The 25,953-nt window shown below is 42.1% G+C and overlaps 1 protein-coding gene across 7 annotated transcripts in view; it reads right to left on the bottom strand.

Moving 5' to 3' along the window:
- Nucleotides 1-25,953, bottom strand: part of bcas3 (BCAS3 microtubule associated cell migration factor) — a 987,973-nt gene that overhangs the window by 325,403 nt on the left and 636,617 nt on the right. The window lies entirely within an intron of this gene.

Here is a 25,953-nt window from a genome sequence, read left to right as displayed (position 1 = left end):
TAAAAGAAATAGATGCATACATGCATGTGGGTGACTGAAACAGCACCAGAAACTCCACTGCAAAATGTGGACTTTCCAGGAAGGGAAGCAGTGAGATGGCCATTAACTTTGAATAAGCAATGATTATTGATAAGTTTGTATTCACAGCAATCAGTTTGATGAAAAGTAGACCACTTAGTCTGATAATGATAGGGGCCAGAATGTTGTTCAGGACACCCTTTGTCCACTATTAACGATAATGCAGCCTCTTTAATGTTTTTATAATTCACCCTGAACGCGTAAACAAAATGTCAGTTCAAAAAGCCCAGTAACTCTGTCAGTGAAGCATTCTCTTACTTGCTTTTCAAAAGGCAGGCCCTAGTATTTGTTCCTGCACTACAGTGAGATTTGAAAGCACAATCGTCTGAATATTAACAAAAATTTACAAACAATGTTGAAATCAATTACTATTCATTCCATCTCTTAAAAAGTCTACTTTAAGTTTTGAAGTTATCCAAAACGTTATCTTAAATGAATAAGTATTCTATTTATCAAGGGAAATGATTTTCTATTCCCAATCTACTACTGTAGAGACCTGTTGTAGAGCCTGGCTTCTAAAGCTCTGTAGCAAGGGTTCCCAACCTTTTTTATGCCATGGACCAATACCATTAAGCAAGCCATGGACTCCAGGCTGGGAACCCCTGCTCTATAGTAACAATGAGGTAATTATCATAGCACATCACCTCTCTAGTTTTTGGACTCACCATGTCATGGTCTTCCTTATATAAAAGTGTGAAATACCCTGTTACTCGTTCTGTCTTTGCTTACATTGAAAAGTTCTTCCTAACCAGTCCTGGTGAGAGTATGTTCCTATAAAAATCCTTAGCTTTGAGACTACTGAAGGGCAGCACAGTAATTAGCAGAACACTGTACAACACTAGCTGTGAAACTGGGGTTCGATTCCCGCTGCTGTTTGTAAGGAGTTTGTATGTTTCCCTGTGACCGCCTACATTTCCTCCGAGTGCTCCAGTTTCCTCCCACATTCCAAAGTCAATATGGGCTAACGAGTTGAGGGCAGGCTATGTGGGTGCAAGAAATGTGGCGGCACTTGAACAATCTTTGCTGATTTGATTTTATGCAAACGACAGATTTCACTGTATGTTTCTATGTACATGTGACAAAAAAAAGCTAATCTTTATTGTTTAGTTCCTGCTGAAGTTTGATCTCGCAGCGGCAGCCAGGTCAATTGAAGACAACACTGCCAAATTTTAATATTTCCATTTTGCCTTATTTACCTGACCTATTATTTCTTGGAGCTGTATGAAAGAAATGATATCAAATGCAATTTTATATTTCACAGAATATTTGCTCTGGCAGTTCATGACACAGTCCTTTTCCCATGGGTGGAAATGTCCAATACTGGAGGGTGTAAGTTTAAGACAAGAGAAGGAAGGTTTAAAGGGAATAGATGAAGCAAGTTTTTTTCACAGAGACTGGTAGGTGTCTGGAACACACTCCCGGGGAAGGGTGTGGGAGTAGGAGCGTGGTGATGGTTGACGGAAGCAGATATGATAGCAATGGTTAAGAAGCATTTAGACAGATGCACAAACTGACAGGGAATGAAGAGACATAAACAATGTGAGACATAAATGAAGGAATTAATTTAATTTAGTATCATGATCAGCATACACAAGGTGGGCCGAATGGCCTTATTTGTGCTGCACTGTTTTACGTTCCATAATTTAGCTACTGTATAACACTAGCTTCAGAGTGAGAATTTTATCATTTCACCAGTACAAAGAGATCAAGAGCTGGAAATACACTTACAGAGAAAAATATACCTATCCTCCAGTAAGTAGATTCTGATTTAAGTAAATACCTTGGTACACTATGGCTGCCACCCCACTGATAATTGTTACCCTCTGCACCCTCAGCATTCTTATTCACATATTTAGTTGACCTGGGTCCTATTGCAGATTCACTGTCACTCCATTCTACCATCATTATGTAAGCCCTCCTGATCTTCCCCACATGCCTACACCCCCGGTCCGTTTTGTCCTTTCTTGATACTTGTGTCCTCTGATTGTCACTGATTCCAGGCCTAATCCTCCCCTACTCCCTGCCTCTCCTTCATACCACCCAAGCATCCCCAAATGGCAATGGTGGAGCTAGCATTTGAAAGCCCTGTCCTCCCACATAAAACTTCTGGCCTCATGCTCGGTGCTAAAAGACCGTGAAGAAAACGAGTGCAGACTTGTGTGCAGTGCTGCCTCAGTGTGCTTTCCAGCGCTGAATGATTTCTTAAACACAAGAGATTCTACAGATGTTGGAAATCCAGAGTAACACACACAACACGCTGGAGGAACTCAGTAGGTCAGGTAGCATTTGCAGAGGGGAATAATAAGTTTCTATTTCAGGCTGAGACCCTTCTTCGGGATTCTTCCTCAGGGGACCTGGTCTGATCAAACTTTCCTGAAAATACTTTCCATTTTTGATATCGTTCTTGAAAATATTCTCTCTGTCTTCACCAGTGTCCCAAGACCCTTTTAATATGCAGAAGTATGTTTGGATTTATCAAGCTACATTACAAGTTTATCATAACTACCTTACTTTATCATAGCATACTCATTTTTATCGGTCTTGCTCATTTGTGACAGAACTTGAGGTGATTATTGTGCTTACACTCCTCATTAAATTCTGCCTGGTATTTCTCAAGTAATGTCATGCCCTCTCTGGTCCTCCTACTAAAGGCTATTACCTCACAGTTATATGTTCAACTTTATTTGCTAATTATTTGCCCATCTGCAAGATGTTTTAATATGCACCAAGCTTGATATAAACAGAAGTGACAATAAGCTGAGGCAATGGTTGGCAAAGAGCAGTCATGTACACAAGCTGTGAAGGAGCAGTTGATGCCAAGTTGAGGCCTGCTCCTCATTTGCACCTCACTTCCAAATGAATCTATCAACCAGAACTGTTCACTCTTTCGAGATTGCTTTTCAACCAAGTAGCATCTATTGCCCAGAGCATAACAAACCAATTCTACTAGGTATTCATTGTAGAATGTGTTTTCAGAAACATCCAACATTTGAGTGTGATTATAATTTTGTCAGCTCTTTTTTTTCTGAATTTCTGATGGTGAAATTTCTTCAGGTAAACCATCCCCTGCTATGCAGATGGCACGGTGCTGTAGCATGGTTAGCACATTGCTCTACAGTGTTAGCAATCACCGATCAGGGTTCAATCCTGGCCACTGACTGTAAGAAGTTTGTACACTCTCTGCATGACCACATGGGTTTCCCACAATCCAAAGATGTATGGGTTAGGATTAGTGAGTTGTGGGCATGCTATGTTGGTAATGGAAGCGTGGTTGATCAGCACAATCCTTCCACTGATTGGATTTGACGCTGTGAAGTGCACCAATAGTACTGATTCAAAGCATAAGCACAGCTGAAAGCAGGCTACTGTGGTGAAGTGACATTTAGCTAATTCAGCGATAAATTTACTGATAATTACTGGGCAGTTGACAATGATGCATTCTGACGAATACACTACCAACGTCCTTAAAAATCACATGATTCCTACAGAGATTTTAACTTTCTAAAAGGCCAACTCTTGCAGATAATATAAAAGGTCATGCAGTATTAGACAGCAAAACAAATTTAACAGAAAACTAACATCACAAGTTTCAGATGCACCTTCTTCAGGTGGACAGTTGACAAGTGGGATAATGAAGCCCAGGCACTGAAACCGAACAGGTCCTTCAACACAATCGCCTGGAGAGTAATTCAAAATTCAAGATTCAAGACTGTTTAATGTCATTCCCAGTACACAAGTGTAAAGGGGAACAAAATAACTGTTACTGTAATCCAATGTAGTGCAAAAATCACAATAAGATAAAGAACACAATTAAAAAAAACACAATAAATATACAGTACTGCCTTACACAGTCTTAGGCACATGTATAAAAATTCTGTAAGGTGAAGATGCTTTCAAAAATAATGAAATGAAAAGTTTCTAAATATCAAAAAAAAACTATAAAGAGCAGTAAATAGTAGAAAATTTAATCAAATCAATATTTGGTATGACCACCCTTTGCCTTTAAAACTGCATCAGTTCTCTTAGGTACACTGTCATGCAGTTTTATAAGAAAATTGTCTGGTAGGTTTTTCTAATCATTTTGGAGAACTTGCCACAGTTCTTCTGCAGACTTAGACTGTCTCACTTCTGACTCTGCAGGTAATCCCAGATAGCCTCGATGATATTGAGATCAGGAATCTGCGGAGGCCATACCATCTGAAGCAGAACTCTTTGCTCTTCTTTTTGCTGAAGATAGCTCTTTATGACCTTAGCCGTGTGTTTAGGATTATTGTCCTGCTGCAGAATGAAGTTGGAACGGATGAGATGCCTGATTGTATTGCAGAATGGATGAGAAACTGCTGTACTCAGCATTGAGGATTCCATTATTTCTGACCAGATCACCAACTCTATTTACAGAAATGCAGCCCCAGACCTGCAGGGAACTGCTGCCATGCTTCACTGTTGGCTGCAGACACTCATCCATGTAGCACTCTCCAGTTCTTCTATGGACAAACTGCTTCCATGTTGAGCAAAAAAATTTCAAATGTTGACTTGTCAGTCAAGAGCACGTAGCATCCTCCCTGATGGGAAAAGGGCAAACAGTCCATGAGCAGGGTAGGTGGGATCCTTCATGATCAGTCACACTTAATGAGAGCTTTTCAATGGAGCGGAGCGGTTGTGTTCTCCTCCTTAATGCCTCATCAGCTCCAGTGCATTTTCCTGTCTGTCCTGAAGCCACATACAAACCTTCAGGATGTAGAGTCCTCAAAGCACAAACTTTGTTCTGAAAGACCAGACCATTTTCTGAAAGTTGCTGTAATAGCAATACCATTTTAAATTCTGTACCACACTAATGCTCTGTGACTGTCCTGTAACTGGGGAAATATGCTCCACCGTTGAGCACATCTACAATGAGAGCTGCAACAAGAAAGCAACGTCCATCATCAAGGACCCCCACCATCTACGCCATGCTCTCTTCTTGCTACTACCATCAGGAAGGATATAGGAACCTTAGGTCCCACACCTGTGGATAACTTCACTCATCACAACGCTGAACTGATTCCACAACCTACAGACTCACTTTCTAGGGCTCTACAGTGCTTGTCTCAGTATTATTTATATATTATATTTTTGTATTTACAGTTTGTCTTCTTTTCCACATCGGCTGTTTGTCAGTCTTTGTACGTGCGCAGTTTTTCATTGATATTTTTGTATTTCTTTGTTCTACTATAAATGCATGCAAGAAAATGCATCTCAAGGTAGTATATAGCAACATATTGCATACATACTTTGATAATAAATTAACTTTGAACTTTTGAACTTTGAACTTTTTTTTACTATTATTGATTTAAAACACACCATGGATTCAATACTGAAGCCTCCATAATATTTTATTTTAATCTGTAAGTTCTATCTCATTTTTCGGTAAATATGTGGAGTGAAATGATATAATCAATTTCTTTTTTGACACCCAGTGCATTCATTTTCCACCACGGTTATGATTCCCTAGCCTGACAATGCCAGGCTGCTGTCAATTAAGAGCAAATCTGCACTGTGGATACATACATATTCACAGGTAGAAAACTGAAATTGGTGAGTCCGGACGTCTGCGAATCCAGGGTAGGGACTGGGGGCTGGAGGCCTGATGTATGTGAGCCTGAAAGTCTGGGGCTAAAGACTGGAGGCCCAGAGGCTGCCTGTCCTGGGCTTGAAGGCCTTACTGTGTGTGTAAACGAGTGGGGATGGGGTGAGAAAGAAGCTTTATTTTGCTGTAGTCTTGTATTGTGTATAATCACCTTTTATATATTGTAATTGTACCTTTCTCTAGGAACTCCTCTGGCAGCTTGTTCTGGACATTCACCATCCTGTATGAAAATCTTGTCTGTCAGATCTCTAATCTACTCTTCAAATCTCCAACTACCCCTCAGATGTTCTCTCTGTATGAGAACACAGACAAGAGAATGTAGGAGATGTAAAACGCAGAGCAAGAAGACTTGCCTGATGAGTTGCTGTTCCTCAAGCTTGTTAGGTCTCATTGGAAAGCTGGTTTGCTCACCCATTATCACCAGTATACACTGCTTCCACCAATATTCTCGAAATTTGTAGATTTGCCAAAAAAAATTATTAAGTCACCATTCTGGCTCCCCTCTATCCCTTTCTCTTTTCCTCACCTGCCTATCATCTCCCTCTGGTACCCCTCTTCCTTCCCTTTGGCCCACGGTCCATTCCCTTCTTCTATCAGTTTCATTCTTCTTCAGACATTTACCAGCACCTCCCAGCTTCCCATTTCATCCCCATCGCCTGGCTTCACCTATCATCTACTAGCTTTTTTTCCTTCACCTCCCCCACCTTCTTATTCTGGCTTCTTTCCTCCCATTCCGGTCCAGATAAAGAGTCTTGGCCTGAAACATCGACTCTTTGTAGATACTGCCAGATCTGCTGAGTTCCTCCAGCATTTTGTGTGTGTGTTACTCTGTACTTACAGCACCTACAAAATTCTCTTGTGTTTGAGACTACACAATTATTTGGACATGATGGGCAAGGAACAGGTGCTCAGGTATCCATCAATGCAGCATGCCCAAAAATTGTAATCTCTTCTAGACTGTTTTAGCTTAATATAACATTTTTCCAATTGCTGAGCCAATATCTTGTTAATGGAGTTTTAAGAAATGTTTGATGCCCGCAGACTCACTATCAAGGTCTCTTTAATACCTCATGCTCTCCATATTATTTTTTGCACAGTTTGTCTTTTTTTTGCACTTGGTTGTTTGTCAGTCTTCGTTTGTGTATGTTTTTTGTAGATTCTATTGCATTTATTTTTCCTGTAAACACTTGCAAGAAAATGTAGCTCAAGGTAGTATGTGGTAACATATACATATTTTGATAATAAATTTACTTTGAACTTTGAATTTAAAGTTTTCTTGCTAGAATTGCAATATGGTTCTGTCTGCACAGTAAGCACTATCAGCAGCATTACTGGACAGGAACAAACTATTAAAGATACTAGGGAGTAATACTCATTTTTGCTATTTTTAAGCTATGGGGAAGTTATCATGTGAACTCTCCTTTTAACAATTATACTGAAATAACTTAACAACTCTTCAAAAATTTGGGATTATTTCCTCTTGAACTTTTAGCTTGTTGAACTCCAAAATATGTATTTGGAGAATATGTGACTAAGAAATATGTAATAGGAAGGACGATGATACCAGGAAGACTGTTTTTTCCCAAACCTTTCCTATGAACCCTTTCACTTCCTTCCCTTGGTGACTCCTTTGCTCTAATTTGCAACAAAAATATACACTTGCTTCACTTCAAGCGCGAAGTCCAATCCTTATTTGGATAATCTGCCAGAACATAAACGCATCTTGAGAATTGAAAGAAATGGCTTGCTGATTGTTCAGTAGCTAATACTGGTTTCAGCTGAGGTAAAGTCAACATACTGGGTGATTGTTAGGGTTAATTGTGACCCTGCAGGAAAACGGTAACAAGTAAAAGTGAAGAACACCCAAGAGGACAAATTCCTACAGTGCCATGAGAAATAAACAACGGGAGGGAATTATTTCCTTTGGCAACTGCTACCTCCTGACTTAAAGCTCAAAGGAGCAGTGGGAATGCCAAGGTCCAGCTCGCTCCCCATTTACTCTCATACACTCGCCTGCTTTACATTGCTAATTTTTTAAAAATCACAATTCAATTTGTGCCATGATTTCAGCTCAAGGGTGGATCTCAGCTGTGATAAATCACCTTCCACTTCACAAGTTGCTAATCAGTGCATTCAGGGAAAAAAAATAAAAACACCAAATGACAGCCTCTGAAGGAACATAGAACAGTACAGGTCTTTTGGCACACAATGTTCTGCTGACCATTTAACCTACTTTAGGATCAATCTAACCTCTCCCACAAAACCCTCTATTTTTCTATCATCCATGTGCCTATCTAAGAGTTTCTGGAACACCCTTAATGTATCTGCCTCTATCACCATCACTGGCAGCTTGTTCCAAGCACTTACCGCTCTGCGTAAAAAAAAACTACCTCTGACATCCCCCTGTACGTCCCTCCAATCACTTTAAAATTATGCCCCCGAGCAGAATGCAGCAATGGAACAACCCAGAAATTCTCTCAGCAATGCACACAAAAAGGTGAAAGGGCTCAAACAAGAGCTTCCAGACTAAGCAAACTGTGTCAGAAGTGTACTTTACTACAGGTGCAGTTTGTCAGTTTTGAAGGGATTTGTAAATAGATGAAATAATTTTTTTAATTGGGCCTTAGTTATTCCTCTCTGATATGCTGCATTACATTAAAAAACCTGTTAAAGTAGGAAAGCCACCAGCTTAAAAAGTACAAAAATACACAGGATAATTTGATTAACACACACAAAACACTGCAGGAACTCAGCAAGTCAGGCAGCATCTATGGAAAGGAATAAAGAGCCGATGTTTCGGGCTGAGACCCTTCATCAGGAATGATAAGGAAGTTGTAAGAAACCAGAATAAGATGGTGGAGGAAGGGAGTATAAACTAGATGGTTATAGGTGATGTCAGGTGGGTAGGGGAGATGGGGAGGAAGTAAGAAGCTGGGAGGTGACAGGTGGAAAAGATAAAGGGCTGGAGTAGAAGGAACCTGATAGCAGAGGAGCAAAAGAAAGGAGGAGAGGTACCAGGAGGAGCTGCTGGGCAGGTGAGGAGAAGAGGAGAGGTGAAAAGGGAGCCAGAGTGTGGGATGGAGGAAAAGGCGGGGGCAAAAATTAACCAGAAGTTGGAGAATTCAATGTTCATGCCATCAAGTTGGAGCCTACCCAGATGGAATATGAGGTGTTGTTCCTCCAACCTGAGAGTAGCCTCATCATGGCAGTAGAGGAGGTCATGGACCAACATGTCAGAATTGGAATGGGGATTGGAATTAAAATGGTTAGCCACTGGGAAGCCACATCAGGAGCACCGAATACAGTAGACGACCCCGACAGATTTCACAGATGAAGTGTTGCCTCACCTGAAAGGGCTGTTTGCTGCCCTGAATGAGGTGAGGGAGGTGATGAATGGGCAGGTGTAGTATTTCTTCCGCTTGCAGGGATAAGCTCCAGGAAAGAGATTAATGGGGAGGGACAAATTGACAAGGGATTCATGATGGGAACAATCCCTCTGAAAAGTGGGGGTCGGGGTGGGGGAAGAGGGAGATAAAGATATATCCCTTCAGAACCCCCCAAACAGTCCCTTTCTACCAAGGTCCACTCTCCTCTCCTAAGAGTTTACAACCCTTTACCTTTTCCGCTTATCACCTTCCAGCTTGTACTCCTTCCCCTCCGCCACCTTCTTCCCCCTTCCTTTCCAGTGCTGATGAAGGGCCCTGGCCTGAAACATTGACTGTTTATTCATTTCTGTTGATGCTCCCTGACGTGCTGAGTTCCTCTAAGTATTGCTTTGGATTTCCAGCATCTGCTGATCTCTTGTGCTTGTGATGTGCCTCGGATGTTGGTTCTGTGTCTTCAGGCTCCTGTATCTCCTCCCTGATGATAGTTGTGAGAAGAGGGCATGTCCGAGGTGGTGGAGGTCCTTCATGATGGATACCGCCTGTTTTGAGGGATCACCTTTAGAAGATGTCCTCGATGATGGGGAGCCTGGTGCCCATGATGGAGCTGGCTGAGCTGACAACCCTCTGCAGCTTTTTCTGATCTTATGCACTGGTGCCTCTATACCAGATAATGATGCAACCAAACAGTACACAGATGGCTCACACAAAGTAGAACATGATAATGACCAGGTAATCTGGTTTTGTGATACTTGACAGGTAGGATATTGGCCAAAACTTAAATGGGGAATTAAAGTCTTAGGTATAATTCTGTTTAAAATGTTTCTTCTTTTTATGGCAGAAATTTGAATTTATAGCTAAAATGTTGATGATTTAAATAGTCCAATCACTGGGCAGTCCCTTAAGGGAGTGACAAAATACTATTTTATGGATTTTTCTAACAACATTCTTCTCAGATAGACTCGAAGCTGTTACCACCTTGTATATCAGTTTCTGAAAGCATTTCAACTACAGATGTAATGTTCTGTAAATGGGATCATAGCCTAGAACTAAAAATCACCTACCACAAATCAACATATTTCATGAGTAACTCACACAAAATGCCGGAGGAGCTCAGCAGGCCATTATCTATTGGAAAGGAAGAATTCTGGCATCTTCCTCTTTCCTTTCCAGTCCTGATGAAAGGTCTTGGCCTGAAGCATTAACTGTTTATTCCTCTCCATGGATGCTGCCTGACCTGCTGAGTTCCTCCAGTAATTTTTGTGTTACTCTGGATTTCCAGCATCTGCAGAATCTCTTATGTTTAAGTAGAATGCTGTGGCCATTTAAGAACCTGTTCTTGAGCATACTTTGAATATGTTTAAGAACAATTATCCTGTTCAAAGACGGAGAAGCAGAGACTGAAACCACAGCACTTGCTTTATGAGTCTGGACAAAGAGCAATTTTGTACATCAAGATTGTACCTGAGCTGATACAACACCTGTCCAATTTTCACGTGTCCAAATAAACAGGTATTAAAGCACTTTATCTAAATGACCAATTTAACTCAGCCGCACACCACACTACCCCCCCCCCCACCCCGATACAATGTGCTGAGCATGAATTGGGTTAACTACTTAGCAGTCAACCAAAAGGCAAATCCAGAATCTCAAAATCAACACCCACTTTTTAATAATAACAAATAAACTTACAATTTACAAATTTACAAATTAAATTTACAAATAAATATACCCACAGCAGGCTGAGGGTAGCAGACACCAACAGAATCAACAAACTCATTCGTAAAGCCAGTGATGTTGTGGGGATGGAACTGGACTCTCTGACGGTGGTGTCTGAAAAGAGGATGCTGTCTAAGTTGCATGCCATCTTGGACAATGTCTCCCATCCACTACATAATGTACTGGTTGGGCACAGGAGTACATTCAGCCAGAGACTCATTCCACCGGGATGCAACACAGAGCGTCATAGGAAGTCATTCCTGCCTGTGGCCATCAAACTTTACAACTCCTCCCTTGGAGGGTCAGACACCCTGAGCCAATAGGCTGGTCCTGGACTTATTTCATAATTTCCTGGCATAATTTACATGTTACTATTAACTATTTATGGTTCTATTACTATTTATTATTTATGGTGCAACTGTAACGAAAACCAATTTCCCCCGGGATCAATAAAGTATGACTACTACTACTACTACTACCACTACTAAATAACAGATGGGGTACGAAGGGGAGGTGGGGCATTAACGAAAGTTAGAGAAGTCAATATTCATGCCATCAGGTTGGAGGCTACCCAGACAGAATATGAAGTGTTGTTCCTCCAACCTGAGTGTGGCTTCATCTTGACAATAGAGGAGGCCATGGATAGACATATCAGAGTGGGAATGGGACATGGAATTAAAATGTGTGGCCACTGGGAGATCCTGCTTTCTCTGGCGGACAGAGCGTAGGTGTTCAGCGAAATGATCTCCCAGTCTGCGTCGGGTCTCGCCAATATATAGAAGGCCACATCGGGAGCACCGGACGCAGTATATCACCCCAGTCGACTCACAGGTGAAGTGTCGCCTCATCTGGAAGGTCTGTCTGGGGCCCTGAATGGTGGTGAGGGAGGAAGTGTAGCACTTGTTCCACTTACAAGGATAAGTGCCGGGAGGGAGATCGGTGGGAAGGGATTGGGGGGGGGGGGAACGAATGGACAAGGGAGTCGCATAGGAAGCGATCCCTGTGGAAAGCGGGGTGGGGAGGGAAAGATGTGCTTGGTGGTGGGATCCTGTTGGAGGTGGCGGAAGTTATGGAGAATTACATGTTGGACACAGAGGCTGGTGGAGTGGTAGGTGAGGACAAGGGGAACCCTATTCCTAGTGGGGTGGTGGGAGGATGGGGTGAGAGCAGATGTGCGTGAAATGGGGGAGATGCGTTTGAGAGCAGAGTTGATGGTGGAGGAAGGGAAGCCCCTTTCTTTAAAAAAGGAAGACATCTCCCTCGTCCTGGAATGAAAAGCCTCATCCTGAGAGCAGATGCAGTGGAGACGGAGGAATTGTGAGAAGGGGATAGCATTTTTGCAAGAGACAGGGTGAGAAGAGGAATAGTCCAAGTTGCTGTGAGAATTCGTAGGCTTATAGTAGACATCAGTAGATAAGCTGTCTCCAGAGATAGAGACAGAAAGATCCAGAAAGCGGAGGGAGGTGTCGGAAATGGACCAGGTAAACTTAAGGGCAGGGTGAAAGTTGGAGGCAAAGTTAATAAAGTCAACGAGCTCAGCATGCGTGCAGGAAGCAGTGCCAATGCAGTCGTCGATGTAGCGGAGGAAAAGTGGGGGACAGATGCCAGTATAGGCTTGGAACATGGATTGTTCCACAAAGCCAACAAAAAGGCAGGCACAGCTGGGACCCATACGGGTGCCCATGGCTACACCTTTAGTTTGGAGGAAGTGGGAGGAACCAAAGGAGAAATTATTAAGAGTAAGGACCAATTCCGCTAGACGGAGGAGAGTGGTGGTAGAGGAGCGATTCCTCCATCTCCGCTGCATCTGCTCTCAGGATGAGGCTTTTCTTTCCAGGATGAAGGAGATGTCTTCCTTTTTTAAAGAAAGGGGCTTCCCTTCCTCCACCATCAACTCTGCTCTCAAACACACCTCTCCCATTTCACGCACATCTGCTCTCACCCCATCCTCCCGCCACCCCACTAGGAATAGGGTTCCCCTTGTCCTCACCTACCACCCCACCAGCCTCCAGGTCCAACATATTATTCTCCGTAACTTCCGCCACTTCCAATGGGATCCCACCACCAAGCACATCTTTCCCTCCCCCCCCTCTGCTTTCCGCAGGGATCACTCCCTACGCGACTCTCTTGTCCATTCGTTCCCCCCCATCCCTCCCCACCGATCTCCCTCCCAGCACTTTTCCTTGTAAGTGGAACAAGTGCTACACATGCCCTTACACTTCCTCCCTCACCACCATTCAGGGCTCCAGACAGTCCTTCCAGGTGAGGCGACACTTCACCTGTGAGTTGGCTGGGGTGATATACTGCGTCCAGTGCTCCCGATGCGGCCTTCTATATATTGGCGAGACCCGACGCAGGCTGGGAGACCGTTTCGCTGAACACCTACACTCTGTCCGCCAGAGAAAGCAGGATCTCCCAGTGGCCACACATTTTAATTCCACGTCCCATTCCCACTCTGATATGTCTATCCATGGCCTCCTCTACTGTCAAGATGAAGCCACACTCAGGTTGGAGGAACAACACCTTATATTCTGTCTGAGTAGCCTCCAACCTGATGGCATGAACACTGACTTCTCTAACTTCCATTAATGCCTCACCTCCCCTTCGTACCCCATCCATTATTTATTTATCTATTATTATGAGATATGTATATATATATATATATATATATATATATATATATAAAAAATCTTTTTTCTCTCTCTTTTTCTCCCTCTGTCCCTCTCACTAAACTCCTTGCCCATCCTCTGGGATTTCACTCCCCCCCCTTTCTTTCTCCCTCGGCCTCCCGTCCCATGATCCTTTCATATCCCTTTTGCCAATCAACCTTCCAGCTCTTAGCTTCATTCCTCCCCCTCCTGTCTTCTCCTATCATTTTGGATCTCCCCCTCCCCCTCCCACTTTCAAATCTCTTACTCACTCTTCCTTCAGTTAGTCCTGACGAAGGGTCTCGGCCCGAAACGTCGACTGTACCTCTTCCTAGAGATGCTGCCTGGCCTGCTGAGTTCACCAGCAACTTTTAAGTGTGTTGCTTGAAATTCCAGCCTCTGCAGATTTCCTCGTGTTTGCGTTTTTAAACCCACTTTTTAAATCATGTCACGATTAAAAGCAGTTAAGAAAGGTACCATTAGAGGAACACCATTCTTATTCCTTTCTAATGACTTTTGATGCTCTGGGCCTGTATTCACTGGAGTTTAGAAGAATGGGGGGGGGCAGGAATCTCATTAAAACCTATTGAATATTTAAATATCCAGACAGAGTGGATGTTTCCTTTAGTGGGAGAGTCTAGGACCAGAGTGAACAGCCTCAGAATGGAAGGACTTCCCATTAGAACTGAGACGAGGAGGAATTTCTTCTGTCACAGGTTGGTGAATCTGTGGAATTCATTGCCACAGACGGCTGTGGAGACCAAGTCATTGGGTATATTTAAAGTGGAAGTTGATAAGTTCTTCATTGGTAAGGGTGTCAAAGGTTAAGGGGAGAAGGCAGGAGAATGGGGTTGAGAGGGATACTAAATCAGCCACGGTGGAATGGCAGAGCAGACTCGACAGGGCGAATGGCCTAATTCTGCTCCTATGTCTTCCAGTCTTTTTGCAGTGAGAATAATCAGATGATCATGAGAAGAAACATCTGGGGAGTCTGATGTCTGACCATACATGGTCATTGGCATAGACTTTTGCAGAAATCACATCAAACTTTGTAGTTATTTCTCTGGCTCAGCTGGTTTTTTTTTCTTTCTCTTTCATGTGTTCAAGACATCTGGGGTAAAATTCCAAGCTAGTACAGCACTGACCCAAGGAGCCATTGGCTGAGTTCAGTCAATGGTTTTCTGCTACAGGTGTCAGTTGGTAGCAGTCCAGAGATGGAAATGTGCCTAAAGGAATACCGAGTCCAGCTGCAGCTCCTTAAGTGGCTAAAAAAACAAACTGAATATATTCCTTTCGTGGTCAAAGCATAGATGTAATAGGAGGGAGGTATAAGTGTATTCAACATCAGTTATGCCACAGCATGAGTGCAGTGTACAGGCTTGGTCATCACAAAGAGATGTGTTTGCATTGGAAAGGATACAAAAGAGGATTTATGAAGGCCTTGCCAGCGATGGAAAACTGCAGCTATGAAGAAAGATTGGACCATCGAGATTTCTTTTCTGGAATACAGGAGGTTTAGGGGAGTCTTAATTATGGTGTAAAGATTTTTAGAGTAAATAAAAAGAAAACTAGATAGAGCAGATGTGGAGAGGATGTTTCCAATAGTGAGAGCATCTAGGACCAGAGGGCACAGCCTTAGAATACAAAGGTGTCCCTTTAGAACAGAGATGAGGAACAATTTCTTTAGCTAGAGGATGGTGAATCTGTGGTATTCATTGCCACAGATGGTTGTGGAGGCCAAGATATTGGGTATATTTATAGGTTAATAGGGTCTTGATTAGTTAAGGTGTCAAAGATTGCAAGGAGAAGGCAAGAGAATGGGGGTTGAGAGGGAAAAATTAATGAATGGTGGAACAAACTTGATGGGCCGAATAGTCTAATTCCATTATGTCTTATGGTTTTATGGAAATATAGACAGAGATTACTTTTATTTATTATCTGTACATCAAAACATTGAAACATACAGTGGAATGTGTCGTTTGCATCAATGACAACACAGTCCGCAGATGAGAAAACCAGGGACTGCAGATTTACATTATTTGATAGGAGGATAGGGGTCCTAGTGGAGGACCTCAGAGGGAGAGATAGAAGGGCTCAGCATATTTAAGCAGCCTGAGAATACATAGCTATAGGGTTAAATACCCAATGCTGAAAGGTAGATTTTGGTTGGTAGTTCATTTCCAATTGATGTGATGCAGCAATTTACCATCTCCTGTGTTGTGATTTTCTATGATTCTTTCATGAATAATTCAACATCAACTATAAATTCAATTCTAGGTTTTGTCTTTCCTTCAAAACAAGAAAAATCAACATCCAAATAGAACTTTAAACATTGTAAATGTTGGTCGTTCAAAGTCCATCACAAAATGCCTTGGGTGAGTGATGCCACAACAACCTCTCACTCAGTGTCTGCAAGACTAAGGAGATGATTATTGACCAGAAGGAGGAAACCAGAGGTCCCTGACACAGGTCTTATCAGGGGATCAGAGGTGGAGAGGGTCAGCAACTTTAAATTGTCTTACTGCTTATTTTTTTTTTGTCAGCCATTAGTGACAAAAAAATCACGGCTTTTTGAGCACAAACATAACCATCTGAGGCTACTTAAAAACTGATCGCTTTAAGCATGGTGTAGTGTCTAACAGCCACGCAAGTGCACGTGACAGACAATAGTAAGAAATTGTTCGGCAACAGTCTCCTGGCCCAATTTAAGCAGCAGTGTCCAAAATAAACGAAGGGAATCCCGGCTATTTTCTGGGCTTCGTTTTTATTTTTTAATACTTGTCCTAAATAAATGGGCTGTCCCAATTAACTGAAATCCACTTTATTTATTTTTAGTATTTATGTGGCTGGATCAGCATTGGTGAATGGTACTTGAATCGTGAATAACCATGAGTCAGTCCTCATCAGGAGATCAGATCTGGAGAGGGTCACTAACTTCAAATCCTTTGATGTTATTATTTTGGAGGACCTGTACTGGGACCAACATGTAAGTGCAGTTGTGTAGAAAGCATGACAGTGACGCTATTTCCTTAAGAGTTTGCAAAGATTTGGCATGACATCTAAAATCTTGACAAATTTCAAGAGGTATATTAATTGACTGAATCACAACCTGGTATGGAAACACCAATGCCCTTGAATGGAAAAAAGTAGTGGATCACGAGTAAAGCCCTCCCCACCTATTGAGTACATTTACATGGAACAGCAGCATCCATTATCATGGAACCCCAGCATTCAGGCCATGTTCTCTTTTCACTATTGCTATCAGGAAAAAGGTACAGGAGCCTCAGGACCCACACGGCTGGGTTCTGGAACAGTTATTACCCCTCAATCATTAAGCTCTTGAACCAGAGGGGATAACTTCACTTGCCCCATCACTGAGCTGTCCTCATAACCTACGTACTCATTTTCAAGGACTCTCCATCTCATGTTCTCGATATTTATTGTTTATTTATTTATTATCATTATTTGTCTCTGTACCTGCAGTTTGCTGCCTTGTGTGCATTGATTGTTTGTTTGTCCTGTTTGGTGTGGTCCTTTATTGACCAGACCATAAGACTATAAGATATAGGAGCAGAATTTGTCCATTCAACCTATCGAGTCTGCTCCGCCATTTCATCGTGGCTGATCCTGGATCAAACTCAACCTCTTACACCTGCCTCCCCGCCATATCCTTCAATGCCCTGACGAATCAGGAAAACATCAACTCCCGCCTTAAATATACCCTCGAACTTGTCCTCCACTGCAGTCTGTGGCAGAGCGTTCCATAGATTCACTACTCTCTGGCTAAAAAAATTCCTCCTTAACTCTGTTCTAAAAGGTTGCTCCTCAATTTTGAGGCTGTGCCCTCTAGTTCTGGATATCCCCACCAGAGGAAACATCCTCTCCACATCCATCCCATCTCGTCCTTTCAACATTCGGTAGGTTTCAATGAGATTCCCCTGCATTCTTCTAAATTACAGTGAGTACAGGCCCAAAGCTGCCAAACGCTCCTCATATGTTAACCCCTTCATTCCTGGAATCATCCTTGTGAACCTCCATTGTATTGTGTGTCTTCAATTTACCATGTATGCCTGAAAAAATGGATTTCAGGGTTGTATTTGGTGACATATATGTACTTTGATAATAAATCTACTTTGAGCTTTGAACATTTCCTGTCCACTGTGGACCCTCTGAAAAGCAGCCAGCATAATCAAAGGCCCTTTCCATCTGCGCATTCCCTCTTTTCTCCCCCTTTATACAAAACTTTAAATCACACACCACCAGACTCAAAAATAGCTTCGTCCTGCTGTTGAAAGACTCTTGAACTGACCTCTGCTACATTAAAGATGAACTCACGTCCTCACAATTTACCTTGTCGTGACCCTTGCACCTTCCTGTCTACCTTCTGTAGCTGTAACTGTAACACAATACTGTTATTGCTTTTCCCTTGTACAATAATATAGAAATGAACTTTAGTGTTGTTGCTTAAGACAATGAGATTGCGGTGCAACCCCAGTCCATGCAAAACAGATATTTACAATGCATGCGGTACGGCTTAATTAAAAAAAAAATCCCATATGCAACAAGAGACTTCAATAGTCCAGAACACTCAAGGGCCATCGGCAAGCTGGGGTGAAGCATCATACAGCTGCATAACAGCCCTCGGGAAGAAGCTGCTTTTCAACTTCTTTGAGATAGCTGCACTATCTCAAAGTTCTTATATTTTATAATTATCTGATGGACAGCTTGTAAAACCAAGTTTTTCACTTATCTTGGTACATGTGACAATAATAAACCAATTCCTATAACAGTATTTGATAGCGTGTCCTGTAGAGAGGAAAAAGTTCAGTAAGGAAATATCACAGTATGAAATCATGGTGGATCAAATAAAAACCTGAGATTTCAAGAGTGCCAGAATTGGAGGGCTGCAGTGATTTTGTAGGCTTATGGAAATGAACGACGTTACAGAATAGATTCAAAAACAACCAAGAAATGTTTTCAAGTGAAGTTGTTATTAGGACAGGAGTTTGTAATGCTAAGTAAAGGTTTATAGTGCAGATATTTTTGTTCCATCAGAAGCTTTCATAGTAATTATTTTGAAATAATTAATCGCCTACATTGTGCTGCATGCAGGCAAAATGATATTAAGTAAGAACTGAAGCACCCCCACCCCTGAACACACCCCAACCCCAGGTGGAATACAAGGCTCACAATATGTATGTGTGTGCGTTTGGTATTTGATTTTTATTTATTCAGAGATACTGCACAGAATAGGCCCTTCCAGCCCTACGAGCTGTTCTGCCCAACAACCCCCGACAGCTGCTGATTAACCCTAACCTAATTGATGACCAATTAACCAACTAATCATTGCATCTTTGGACTGTGGGAGGAAACCACAGAACATGGAGAAAGCCCATGCATGCCATGGGGAGAATGTACAAACCTCTTACACATGACGTCGGAATTGAACTCTGAACTTTAAAGTCCCAAAAGGTAGTAGCATCGCGCTAACAGCTATGCTACCATGGTAACATGGAAACATAGAAAACCTACAGCACAATACAGGCCCTTCGGCCCACAGTGCTATGCCGAACATGTACTTACTTGGAAATTACCTAGGGTTACCCATAGCCCTCTATTTTTCTGAGCTCACGTACCTACTAGAAGCCTCTTAAAAGACCCTATCGTATCCGCCTCCACCACTGCCGCCGGCAGCCCATTCCACGCACTCACCACTCTCTGCGTAAAAAAAAACTTACCCCTGACATCCCTTTTGTACCTACTTCCAAGCACCTTAAAACTGTGTCCTCTTGTGCTAGCCATAATGGTGTCCATCATTTCCTGAACCAACAGAACAAGTCTGAATGAGTGGCTGGCTGTAAGACCCGTTCTTGGCCTCCTGCAGGTTCTCAAACTGACCAATGCATGATTGTACTGAGTGGGTGGGGGAGATATGGTCCCTGCATTGATGTTTCACCATCAGACAGTTACAATTGGACAACCTGAGGACTGGAAATTACATCTGTGGAGTTTGCACAAAGAAGTGACTGCATCACCCATGACGGATAAATGTAACTGAAACTTACCCAGGGAAAGAGTGAATCTCAGCATGATCATCCAGTCTTGAATAGGAGATAGAAATTGGATCTTGCTTTGCCCATTTTAGAACTGGTGTTAACTGGACGCAATTTCTGGCAAACCAACATCCTATTGGGATATTGTAGAAGGGCTTCTGCTTCTGTATTTAGCATGCTACATCTGTTTTTGACTACTTAACACTTACACAAGGTGCCTGAAATATTCTATTGCTAGCATCCTTTAACAATAACGGGGAACAAAAAACATCAGGAGACCTGGTTAAAGATGCTAATAGACACTGGTACTGTCTTCTTATATTTCAGTTCCAATTTCCTTTCTTATTCTAAGCCCTTTAGATGAGTACAGCACGGTTATGCAGGCCTTTATTACATGTAAAGTTCACAACTCCTTGGCTGATCTCTTGATCCTATATCAAAACACCAGCTGAAGAACTGTTTCCTGACTGGGGCTGCCTTGCGTGAGTTAGTCCTTCTCTACATCAGCTGCCAGTCTTAATCCCTATCGTGGAAAACTACAAAAATATTCATTACTTTCCCATCCCCCCCCAACATCCCTCACCTCCCCCCAACCCACCTCCCTCAATATATCCCAGGCTTGACAGCCGGAATTGGCTGAGGAAGTACCTTAATGGTTACCAAACTTTTGGGAACTGTTTTGGCTTTGCTGAGTTAAACATGTGTTAAAAGCAGACAACATTGGCAATCGCCACTTGACCTTGTGAGAGAGCGGGGAGGGTGGGGGGGGGGTCACAAATTTTCAGAAAACCACAAACTTAACCAGTTAATACAAATGAGCAAAGTCATGAGTAGACCGAGGGGAGATGTGAGCACGCTGATTTCCAGATGTTTGACAAACTGCTACAGAAACATTGCAAACCGGGGTCAACGGTTTCCGTCACGGCTCTGTGGGGTTCCTGGCAAGAAAAAACACAAGACCTCTCACAAGCATCGGGATTCTACGCAGCTGTCAAACTATTTAGAATGAAAGGTGCGGGGGGGGGGGAAGGGGAAAGGGGAAAGGGGAAGAAAAATTAAAAGAATCAAATGCCTTGACTCAGATAAGAGACTTGAATAGGTTATTTCAAATAAAAATGTTTAAATTTTAGATGAATTTACAAAAAAGCCATTTGCTTTTTCTCAGTATTTGCTTTTGCTCGTGATACTACATATCTCAAGGAACCTCCATTTTTCCTCTCTCTCTCTCTCTCTATATATATATATAAAATAAATCCTTACATGACTCTCTAATTCTAATAACCATAACTCTCAGCATTAAACTGTGCTCTTTCTAAAGCTCCCTCTTCATTCGGTGCAGTAGGTACAGGACCAAAATATAACCTCACTAGGCTACCCATTTTATTGATAGTTTGGGATCTAACACCAGCAACAGAATTTTTTTTCACTTCAGTGAATCCTGGTTATTATTACAGTTGCATGTTTTATAATGTGTGCAGCTTATGGAATTTCTCTATAAATCTGGAAAACCATGCAGGAATGCCATTGAGGATTGCAATGCCTGCACAGAATGCTACTTTAAGCTGTATTCATGCTCATGAAGATGGTTAACAACAAATAGACACAGAAACTTCTGAAATTTGTCAACAATTAATATAAAATTTCATAGACAAGTACTGCTGTATAAAACAAAATTGATTGTGATAGACGGTACTCTACATCAGAGTTTCTCTCATTCATCATTATCTGCTATAGTTTTTCATTCAACTCTGCCCACGCATAGCTATGGAATGCAGCTCAATTCCCCAGCAGTGCTTTGAATTAGTTGTTTAGGAGCTACGTGACAATGGCATTTTACAATTCAGTTGTGCTCAGCTGAGAAGCATCACAGCCATTTTTGATGTTAGCGGAGTATGAGGAGATTTGTTATGTCACCAAAAACTCCAGCAAATTTCCACAGGTATACCATGGTAAGCACTCTAAATGCTTGCATCACCATCTGTTATGGAGGGGCCACTGCACAGGATCGAAAAAAGCTGCAGACGGTTGTAGACCCAGCCAGATCCATTATGCACACCAGCCCCCCTAGCATCGAGGAAATCTTCAAAAGTTGATGACTCAAAATGGTGGCATCCATCAATAAGGACCCTCACCAAGCAGGGCATGCCTTCTTCCCGTTACTGCCCATCAGAGAAGGGGTTCAGGATCCTGAAGATATATACTTAATGACTTAATGTTTTAGGAATAATTTCTTCCCCTCGCCCATCATATTTCTGAACAATCCATAAACTCAATTTAACTATCTATCTATCTCTCTCGCTCTCTCTCATACACATAAGGTGTGCGTAATTGTTATTACCCATCAGGCTCCTGAACCAGCATGGATAACTTCACTCATCTCAACACTGAACTAATTCCACAACCTGTGGATTCACTTTCAAGGACTCTACAACTTACGCTCTCAATTTTATTTATTTTATTTGTTTATTTATTAATAAATGTATGTATATGCACAACCATTATGCCCATCAAGTCTGCTCCACTATTCCATTATGGCTGATTTATTATCCCTCTCAATCCCATTCTCCTGCCTTCTCCCCGTAGCCCTTAATGCCCAGACTATTAATGCCTATCAACTTCTGCTTTAATTACACCCAAACACTGGCCCCCACAGTTGTCTTTAGCAATGAATTCTACAAATTCACTACCCTCTGCTTAAAGTGATTCCTCCTCATCTCTGATCTAAATGTACATCCCTCTATTCTGAGGCTGTGTTCTCTGGTCCTTGACTCACACACTGCAGGAAACATCCTCCCCATATCCACTTACACAGACCTTTCAATGTTCGATAGGTTTCAATGAGGTAATGAGGTGCTGTCTCATTCTTCTGAACTCCAACAAGTACAGGCTCAGAGCCATCAAATGCTCCTCTTATGTTAAACCTTTCAATCCCAGAGAAATTCTCGTGAACCTCCTCTGAACCCTCTCCAATGCCAGCACAACCTTTCTTAAATGAGGGGCTCAAAACTGTTTACAATACTCTAAATGCAGTCTAGTTGCAGCAGTTCCTTATAAAGCCTCAGCATTACATCCTTGTTCTTATATTCCAGTATTTTCAAAATGAATTCTAACATTGCATTTACCTTCCTTACCACAAACTCAACCTGCAAGTTAACCTTTAGGAAATCCTGCATAAGGACTGCCAAGTCCCTTTGCACCTCTGATTCTTGAATTTTCTACCCATTTATAAAAAAGTCTACACCTTTATTCCTTCTTCCAAAGTACACGACTAACACTTCCCCACACTATATTCCATCTGCCACTGCTTTGCCCATTTTCCCAATCTGTCTAAATCGTTCTGCAGACACCCTGCTTCCCCAATACTACCAACCCCCCACCCCACCTTCTTCGTATTGTCTGTAATCGTGGCCATAAAGCCATCAATTCTGTCACCCAAATCATTAGCATACTGTACAACGTGAAAAGAAGCTGTCCCAACACCGACCCCTGCAGAACACCACGAATTCTTTATTCCCACTCTTTGCCTCTTGCCAGGCAGCCAATCTTCTATCCATGTATGCATTTGTCTATTTATTACTTGTTTTTCTCTGTTTTACAGTTTATCTTTTGCACATTGGCTGTTGTCAGTCTTTCTGTGTAATTTTTATTGATTCTATTATATTTCTTTATATTCATATTTACTGTGAATGGGAAGGATAAATGTACAATGGGCAAGAAAAGAAAATACTTCATTTTTATAGCTGCTTTTCATTTTGTTCAGAATACCTAGTAAGTTTTTGAGAGCAAAATATTATTTCTTTTGCTGTATGCTGACTTCTGTCGTGCAGCTGAAAATTACGTCTGTTTTACAGACAGAAGAGACACAACTGGCCATAATTTAGACGGTATTAGCAGAAGAACAGTCAAGGCATTGGGAGAGATTATATTATTAAAAGGGTCTCAGTTTAACAGGTAATCGAAGGGAAACACCTCTGAAAATGGGCCTGCTGGAGCACGTTTCTGCTTAATGTTTGGTCAATGATGTTCTTACCTCCATCCTCCACATTTCATTAATGTTATTTGTAAATTACAAGGGAATTGATGCTATAATTAATCAAAGTCAAGTCAGTAAATTATAACTAATTAGCAAAAGCCAGCAGAAGTATACACAGGCAGTAAAATTATTACACCCTCAAAGTAAAACCTTGGATAACTGAGATGTATAAACTATATGTAATCAGCACCAATGTTGTTTACATTGGCAAGAGATTATGGGCTTCACTCTACAACACAGAGCACCAAAAAGGCTGAGAACAGGAATGTCAAGATGTATCCAAAAAGATTAAAGGTATTTTATATATTAACTTTTATATATTAACACTGTACTTCGAAACATTGAGTGAAATACTTTGTTTGCATCAACAACCAACACATTTCAAGAATGTGTTGGGGGCGGCCCACAAATGTTGCCATGCTTCCAGCACTAACATAGAATGCCCACAACTCACTAACCCTAAAGTGTACACCTTTGGAATGTGGCTGGAAACCGCAGCACCCAGAGAAAACCCACGTGATCAGGAGGAGAATGTACAAACTTCTCACAGACACCAGCAGAAATTGAACCTCGATCTTACAGCTGGCACTGTAAAGCATTACATTAACCACTGTGCTAAGGGGCAGGTGATTCAAAGATCTGTAGGGGCAAGGTGAAACTGTGACAGGTAAGACATTCCTGCCTTACACAACTCAGCTTTTGTCACTGCAAGTTTGCAGTTGCACTTAAGTTTTGCTTTTCTCCAATGAAGACAAACCAAAGGGGTACTGTGTCATGTATCCCTTACACCTTCCATTCATTCACCATGAGAACAGGGCTGTTGTTGTGTTCTGTGTTGTTCTGCTGAGCTTTGTGAGCATGCTGTGTTGGCACCTGAATGTGTGTTGACACTTGTGGGCTGCCACCAGCACATCTTGGGTGTGATGGTTGTCAACACAAATGATGCACTTCAGTGTATGTTTTGATGTACCCGTGATTAATATGAATCTGGTGCAAGAATTTCCTGGGAGAATCTCAATGAACTAAAGTACATCAAGTTTTAACAGCCTTTCAAAGACTAAATAAAGTTTCAATATTACTTAGTTTAGTTCAGTATTTTTGGGTGAAATACATATTTATATATGTATGAGTCAGAGACTCATTCCATCGAGATGCAACACTGAGCGTCATAGGAAGTCATTCCTGCCTGTGGCCATCAAACTTTACAACACCTCCCTTGGAGGGTCAGACACCCTGAGCCAATAGGCTGGTCCTGGACTTATTTCCTGGCATAATTTACATATTACTATTTAATTATTTATGGTTTTATTACTATTTAATTATTTATGGTGCAACTGTAACAAAAACCAATTTCTCCCAGGATCAATAAAGTATGACTATGACTATGACTATGACTATATTGGGATTATATCTCAAGGGAGAAGAACAACTCTGAATATTTAAATGCCTTTGCTGGAATCCAGATGCCTAAGACCGGGCAACACACAAAAAATGCTGGAAGAACTCAGCAGGTTCGGCGGCATCTATAAAAATGTATAAACAGTCAACATTTTGGGCTGAGACTCTTCATCAGGACTAGAATGAAAGGGGGAAACACTAGAGTAAGAAGGTGGGAGGAGTTTAAGGAGTACAAGCTGGAAAGAGAAAGGTGAAGCAACACACATCAAAGTTGCTGGTGAACGCAGCAGGCCAGGCAGCATCTCTAGGAAGAGGTACAGTCGACGTTTCGGGCCGAGACCCTTCGTCAGGACTAACTGAAGGAAGAGCTAGTAAGAGAACGGTGAAGCAAGGTGGGTGGGGGAGTGGGCATGGAAGTAGGAAGCTGGGAGGTGACAGGTGGGAAAGGTTAAGGGCTGGAGAAGAAGCAAACTGATAGGAGGGGAGAGTGGACCATGTGAGAAAGGGAAGGAGGAGGGGCACCAGAGGGAATGTGATAGACAGGTGAGGAGAAGAGGTAAGAGGGGGACCAGAGTGGGGAAATGAAGAGGGAAGGGGGAGGAGGAAGATTACCAGAAGCTGGAGAAATTGATGTTCATGCCACCAGGTTGGAGGCTACCTAGACAGAGTATAACGTGCTGCTCCTCGAACCTGAGAGTGGCCTCATCGTAGCAGAAGAGCTAAGACAGCCTTCTTTTAGCACTGTACTGAGGAATGGCTCCCTAGGTACACTAATATCCCAAATATTGACTGAAAAATATGACAATGATCATATGTAAGTGGCAAAAGAGCCAGCTGAATCCTTCCCTGATCTCATCTGGTGGTCTGATTAACTCACTGTGTTTTCCTGTGCAATGGTGCCAAGTTCAGGATGTCCTGTGCCTCATGGGTTGTTTCATTGGCCTACAGGGCACTGTCATAGGGTGCTACAGTATTTACTGAAGTCTCTTCATACAAGTGTCAGAAGAGATTGTCT

Source organism: Mobula hypostoma, chromosome 23 (assembly GCF_963921235.1).
Source record: "Mobula hypostoma chromosome 23, sMobHyp1.1, whole genome shotgun sequence".
NCBI lineage: Eukaryota > Metazoa > Chordata > Chondrichthyes > Myliobatiformes > Myliobatidae > Mobula > Mobula hypostoma.
The sequence above is the reverse complement of the archived record's forward strand: the minus strand, read 5'-3'. Positions and strand labels throughout refer to the sequence as shown.